At 42.8% G+C, this 6,940-nt stretch overlaps 1 long non-coding RNA gene and 1 other non-coding gene across 2 annotated transcripts in view; both read right to left on the reverse strand.

Moving 5' to 3' along the window:
• Window positions 1-6,619, reverse strand: part of LOC139358104 (uncharacterized) — a 524,079-nt gene extending 517,460 nt beyond the window's left edge. The window contains exon 1 of the long non-coding RNA XR_011612441.1: window positions 6,535-6,619. This is a non-coding gene — a long non-coding RNA (uncharacterized lncRNA). The remainder of the gene's footprint in view (window positions 1-6,534) is intronic.
• Window positions 5,370-5,472, reverse strand: LOC112423015 (U6 spliceosomal RNA). The gene has a single exon (XR_003013463.1). It is a non-coding gene; the product is annotated as a U6 spliceosomal RNA (small nuclear RNA).
• Window positions 6,620-6,940: the final 321 nt, after the last annotated feature.

A 6,940-nucleotide genomic window follows, 5' to 3' on the forward strand; every position in this document is an offset into this window, starting at 1 on the left:
AAAACCACGTCTCCGCCAAAAATACAAAATTAGCGAGGTGTAGTGGTGCATGCCTGTAATACCAGCTACTCAGGAGGCTGAGGCAAGAGAATAGCTGGAACCCGAGAGGCAGAGGTTGCAGTGAGCCGGGATCAAGGCATTGCACTCCAGCCTGGGTGACAAGAGCAAAACTGTCTCAAAAAATAAACAAACAAATAAATAAATAAATAAATAAATAACTTTTCATTGTAGAATTGAACACATGGGTCACCGAAACAAGGGCTCTTCCCTGATAAAAATCAAAAAATGCCATCTTACTGAGCTTAAGATCCAACCGGAAGTGCCTAGTTTCAGCTCCATCACTGTCAATGTAAAAACCCACAGAAAGTCACATTACTGCTGTGCCTTAAATTGAATCAAGAGTGTCAGACATTCCAGCATTAAGAGCTTTGGTCTATAAGTCAGGACAGCGGAATGGGAAATCAAACTCACCAGTAATTGACACTTGACATTTCTAAAGTCCAGTCCTTATTGGAGTAAATGCAGGAATGATACTTAACGGTTACCAGATTATTATCTGAAGGCAATAGGAACTTGGTCTTGAAAATGTGGCTAACTCGGTTCCATACTCAATGTAATTATCTAAGAGGGGCTCGGAAACCTAAGGGCTTTCAGCTACCTTTGCTTCTGTTCTGTAAGGAAAGAGGATGATCCAAAACTATGGTCTAGGTACTTTTTTTTTTTTTTTAGTATTAGAAACCTTGATCAAAATGAACTCTTAGGTGGAAATTCAATTTACCTAATGTCTTAATTTATTCAGTCAACAAATACTTGCTGTGTGCCATTGTTCAAAGTACTGGGGATACAGCTGTGAATACAATGGACAAAAAGCCTAGACCTCATGGAACTTACACTTTAGAAGAAGGGGTGATACGGTTGAAGGGTCTATGTGAGCTGGCAAAGGCAAAGAGTAGAGCTCCTGGAGCTCTTTAGTATGCATAAGAACTACCTGGAACACTTGTGGAAGGGCAGGTCCCTACCCTTCCTGCCCCAAGTCCCTCCAGACTCTGATTCTGTAGGTCTCCAGGAAGGAAATTCGGATTTTTAACAAGTACTCTAAAGTATTTGATGCAGGTGATACAGACCACACTGGAGAAACAGAGCCCTAGAGTTCCCAAGGCACAGTTTACAAACTATGTGCATAGATTATTTCTCTAGGGATTGGCCTTTCCGTCCTTTTTCTCAGGCAGTCATCAAGAAGCACGTGATGGATGTCCCCATTGAACTAGAACCTGAGAAATGCTTGAAGTTTCATTAGAGGTATTTTTTTGTGCCAAAATCAGAGTCAAATAATAACAAAGTACTAAACTTCCAAAATTATCTTAGATTCCAAAAATACCCTTAACAGTAAACAGATGAAGAACTATTAGCTGCTCTTGAACCAAGTTCCTAGAGTGCTTGGCATATATTTCAGCACACCAACTTAGCTTAAGTGTCACAAGGATCTACTTCTGCCACCGTTTCCTGTTCTTAAGTAGTTGCTCAAGAAAGGTGAGCACTGTGACTCATCTGGGTCTCTGTGTCCCTTTGTGTCACCACAGTATTTGTCATATGGCAGACAATATATGCTTGTGAAATCCTTGAATAAATGAGATAATGAGTGAACAAGTGAATTAACAAATAATAAGCCAACCTCGCCTGTATTAGCTTGCAAATGAGGGGATCTCTCTTTCTACATTATGCCCAGCTTTCTTTCTAAGTCTCTGATTTTAATACTGAAAGAAGACAGGAATGAAAAGGAAATCGGCCACTAATTGACTGCTGCCTCCAAAAATTGACCCCCGCAAAAATTACAGAATGTTCTTCACTATGTGGTTTCAGGATTTGTAAGTCCTGGAATTGGCTACATTTCAAATCATATCTGTAAAAATACATCTACGAAAAAGAAAGCTTGTTGTATGGCAGTTTATAAGAGTTTGCTGGTCCTCTAACACCAGAGTTACATAAAGTTTCCACAGCATACCCTATTTCCATTGCAAAAACTTTTAACCTTGAAGTTAATCCCTCCCCAAATTTGATGATGATGATTGATGAAAATGACAGCAAAAGCTTTCAACTGTTTATTTAGGCATCACTGCCCTCTGCTGGATAGAATTAGAAGTTTCCATGTAAGTGTACTTAGTTTTCCAGAATCTCTGGACATAAATGGACTTTTAAAGTTATTCTTACCTAGTCAAATCCAGGGCTAAAACTGAGGATCAGTATTTGATTTTCTCCTTTTGCCTAAGGCTCCAATATGATTCAATACAACATTGTTACTGATCCTATCTTTATCCAAAATTGTGATGTTTTGTGCATTGGGAACTTTTTCGCATTAATTTTTAATTTTCAATATCGCAGTAAAATATTGTTTATCTTGATCGCTGAATCTTTTGACACTCCCTTAAATTTTGTCCCTATAGCAAATGCCTCACTTGCCTTACCCTAATCCCAGCCCTGGTCAAACTAGCCCCTAAACTACTTTCTCCAGGAAGTTGACAGCCACGTTTGAACACTTCAGGAACATCTTCTTTGACTTCTCTCCCTAGGTCTAGGCTCCCTAAACTAGGGTCCTGAAGAACCATGTATCACTCCTTGCATAATTGCTGGATAAATATCTGACTCCACTCTAGACTGAGCTTCACGAAGACAGGAGACTTGTGTGGAATTTTTTCTAAGCGCAGGATTTTCAATATCAGTAGTTAGAGAATAAATATAAGTTGAATGAAAGAATTACCAAATACCAGTGAAAGAAGGAAGATCTGTGTGGCAGCATTTTTCATACTTAGTCAGCTGTATTAGAGCAAAGTAATAATAGCAGCAATAGCAAAAACAACTGCTATTTCCTGACCACTTACTGCATGGTGAACTTTGTGCTAAGTAACACATGGTCTCATTTAATCCACACAACAATCTTGCATGGCATGGACTATTATTACCCACATTTCAGCAGAGGAAGAATCTAAGGCTTAGAGAAATGCAGAAACCAGAAACATTTCTTTCTGTAGCTTTCACATTGGTTCTAGAAATTTCCCTTGATAACACTTTTATGTATCACACAAAATAATTCCATCAAACAAGACTATAAATAGACAATAACTAAAAAAAGGAAAAAATAATAATTCCAAATCTCACCCAAAGAGGATTATATACCTGTTATGTGAAAGGCTCTAGACTAAGATCTTCAGGGGATGAAAAGGAAAAGCAGAGCAAATTTCTCTCTGAGATCATCAGTTTAGGAAAATATAGAATATTTTAAAAATTAACTACGCAGGCCGGGCGCGGTGGCTCAAGCCTGTAATCCCAGCACTTTGGGAGGCCGAGACGGGTGGATCACGAGGTCAGGAGATCGAGACCATCCTGGCTAACACGGTGAAACCCCGTCTCTACTAAAAAAATACAAAAAACTAGCCAGGCGAGGTGGCGGGCGCCTGTAGTCCCAGCTACTTGGGAGGCTGAGGCATGAGAATGGCATGAACCTGGGAGGCCGAGCTTGCAGTGAGCTGAGATCTGGCCACTGCACTCCAGCCTGGGCGACAGAGCCAGACTCCGTCTCAAAAAAAAAAAAAATTAACTATGCAAATGCTAATGTAAAAATAGAAGGTCTAGTAGGGTCACCGTCATAAGAGAAGGAATAAATGTGAGAGAAAGATGATAATCTGGTTGGAGGGATCAGGAATCCCTTCATAGGAGGTGGCAGCATGTCAGCTAAGCTCTGAAGGAGAGACGAAATATTAACAGGTAGAATTAAGGGTAGCAGGAGGGAGAACAATTGAGAAAGAGGCAACAGTCCAAGGTAAACCACCTTTACAAAAATCATAACAACAAGAATTACAACAGTGAGAGAGATCTGATCTAAACAACTCTATCTTGCCTTTAATGTCCAAACTGCCCATAGTCATTCCTGAGTGTGGGCCAAGCTAATTTAGGGAGAAATTCAGTTTATAGCTTGATTAATAATAGCCTTTCCCCAAAACTACCACCTCTGTAAAACTAACTAAAGGCCACCAGGTTAGGAGGATGAGAGGGGCCTCAATTCGTAGTTAAATGACTACCAGCCATTATTCTGGAAGTCATAAGATTTGCAACTTCCCCAAGTACTCCGTAAATAACATCACTATTGCAGAATCTGAGATTGACCTTTTGAGATGTCTTTTCAGATTTTTGCATTTCTAATGATGGGATGGTCCTACGGGGACCAGCGACTCCTCTGTAGCCCCCACCCAGAAGCAGACTCAGCGCTGGAGGACGGTTTTCCACACCCCTATGATTGCATTACCAACCAATCAGCAGCACCCATACCCTAGCCCCTGCCCACCAAACTATGGTTGAAAAATCCTAGCCTCCAAATTTTCAGGGAGGCTGATTTTAGTAATAATCAAACACCAGTCTGCCATCTAGCGGGCTCTGCACGTATTAAACTCTTTCTTTATTGCAATTCCCCTGTCTTGATAAATCAGCTCTATCTTAGCGGTGGGCAAGAAGAACACACTGAGGGGTTACACAAGCACAAGGAAAGAGGCAGGAGCGTGTGTGTGTGTGTGCGCGCGTATGTGTGTGTCTGTGTGTGTGTGTACGGGAATGTTCCAGCTTGTCTGCAACACATGGTACACATAGAGAAGTAAAGGGACATGGGGCAGGGATACAGACTGGAACATAGCACCGAGGCACCCCCATGCCAGGCCAAGGGACTCTTACATAAATATTTCCTACTAGAAGGAAAGAACGTTCTGGAGCAGGGAAATGCTGTGAAGCTCAAACCTTCCTCCCCCACCAAAATCCATTGCCTTGGGCTGCTGGTAGTTCCTCTGGCTAATAAGGATACCTCATCCGAGCCATTTCCACTTCCAGGCTTTGTCACCTGCTGAGGCCAGAAAGGCAGTGAAAGTGTCTGGAAGCATTGGTGGTCTAGGGAGGGTGGCCCCTGGTGGCCACTCAGCTAAGCAACAAGGTGGCAGAGGCAGCAGGGGAGGCCCCACTGAGCCACGTGGGTCTGGGTTGGAATAACAGAGTAAATGGTGAGCAGCAACTTAGCCCTGGCATTATTGGTGAGGCTGGGACGTGGGCTCTCCAAGTCCCACTGTGGAGGAGGTGCTGGCAACTACGTGCACACCGTTGCTAATCGTAAAATCCTTGGAAGACCTTGATGTAGTTCTTGTGTTCAATCATGGCTCAGAAAGGAGCATTATTTAGTCAGTGAAAACCACAAAAACATTTTTTCTACAATCAGTAAACAAGTTGGAAATTATTAGAATAATTTGGTGAGTGATATGCGCCAGAATTACTTATATCACTTGTTTTGTGACATAAAGTTTAGTTTAGAGAATCAGAAACACATTTCTGATTTTCTTTTTTTTCTTTAACACTTCACAAACTTGCGCGTCATCCTCATGCAGGGACTGTGATAATGTTCTCTGTATCATTCCAATTTTGGTATGTGTGCCACTAAAGCAAGGACTGTCATTTTCTCATTCACTTATTTATCTATACAACCATAGCAGTTGTTGGGTGTTTTAAATACCTCTCAGGTTTGCAGCCATTCATTCACATAGAGACAGAAAGCTGTCATGAGGGCCTGGCAGCAAATGAGGGGACATGAAGGCGTCCCTCCTACACAGTGACTGAGCCGACTTCCCTGCATCCAAGACCATTCCCACCCACCCTGCAGAGCTCTGTCCTATGACATCACCTGCTGACTCCCCTAAAATAGCACATTGATATAATGTAGATGTGGTTTACTTTTTCCTTCAGAGGTGGAGGACACTGTTACCAGAAGAGAACGGGTTTATTGCCTGATTAACTGGCCTAAACGGTAGGTGAGACGTATTCATCCATTTCTCATTAGTGAAAGCTGGCTTTGTGCCAAGCCCTGTGCTAGACTCTAGGACACAGTAAGAAGAGATGAGCAAGCAAAGGAGCCTCTGGAGGAAGGACACCAGCCCAGACTTAGAGGGTAGGAAAGGCTTTTGGGAGAAAGTGGTGTTGACAACGCTGAGACCTGAGAAATGAGTAAACGTTAGCCAGGCTCTTCAGATGCTGGGGAGGAGACAGGGAAAAAGAGAAGAGAGGAGGCAGGGAGAAGGAGCAGCACACAACTGCAGGAAAAAATAGTAAGTTCTTAAAGACTTGCAAGAGAAAAAATGTAGTTCCTTGGGGGAAGTGGATGCTTCTTAAGCCTGGAGCACTGAGCACAAGGTGGGCGCTATAGTTTGGATGTTTGTTTGTCCTCTTCAAGCCTCATGTTAAAATTTAATCCCCAGTGTGGCCATGCTGGGAGGTGGGGCCTAATGGAAGATGTTTGGGTCATGGAGATGGATTCTGCATGAATACGTTAATGCCCTCCATGGGGGGTGAGGGTAAGTGAGTTCTCACTCTATGAATTCCCTCAAACATTGGTCGTTAAAAAGAGCTGGCACCTCCCACTTCTCTTGCTTATCCCCTCTCAGCATGTGATATCCGCACACACCGACTCCCCTTCCCCTTACACCATGAGTGGAAGCAGCCTGTGGCCCTCACCCAATGCGGATGCCCAGTCTTGAACTTTCCAGTCATTGGAATCATAAGCCAAATGATCCTTTTTTCTTTATCAACTGCCCAGCTTCAGGTATTCATTTACAGCAACACAAAACAGACTAAGACAGTGGGGAGCTGGGAGATGTAAGACGGGTGACAAGCAAGGCCCAGGTCACAAAGATCTTAATGAGCCACATGAACCAGACTGGGCTTTATTGTGGGAGTAATGGGAGGATGTTGAAAAGATTCAACAGAAGGGTAATGTAATCAGATTTGCATTTGAGACAGGGTACCCTAGCTGCAGTGTAGGGACTAGATGGGAGAGGGCTAGACTGGAAGCAGGGAAACAGTAAGGATGCTTGCTGTGGTAAATCAGGTGAACGAAAGATGATGGTGTCAGAACTTAACT

This window comes from Macaca nemestrina, chromosome 14, assembly GCF_043159975.1.
Source record: "Macaca nemestrina isolate mMacNem1 chromosome 14, mMacNem.hap1, whole genome shotgun sequence".
Lineage (NCBI taxonomy): Eukaryota > Metazoa > Chordata > Mammalia > Primates > Cercopithecidae > Macaca > Macaca nemestrina.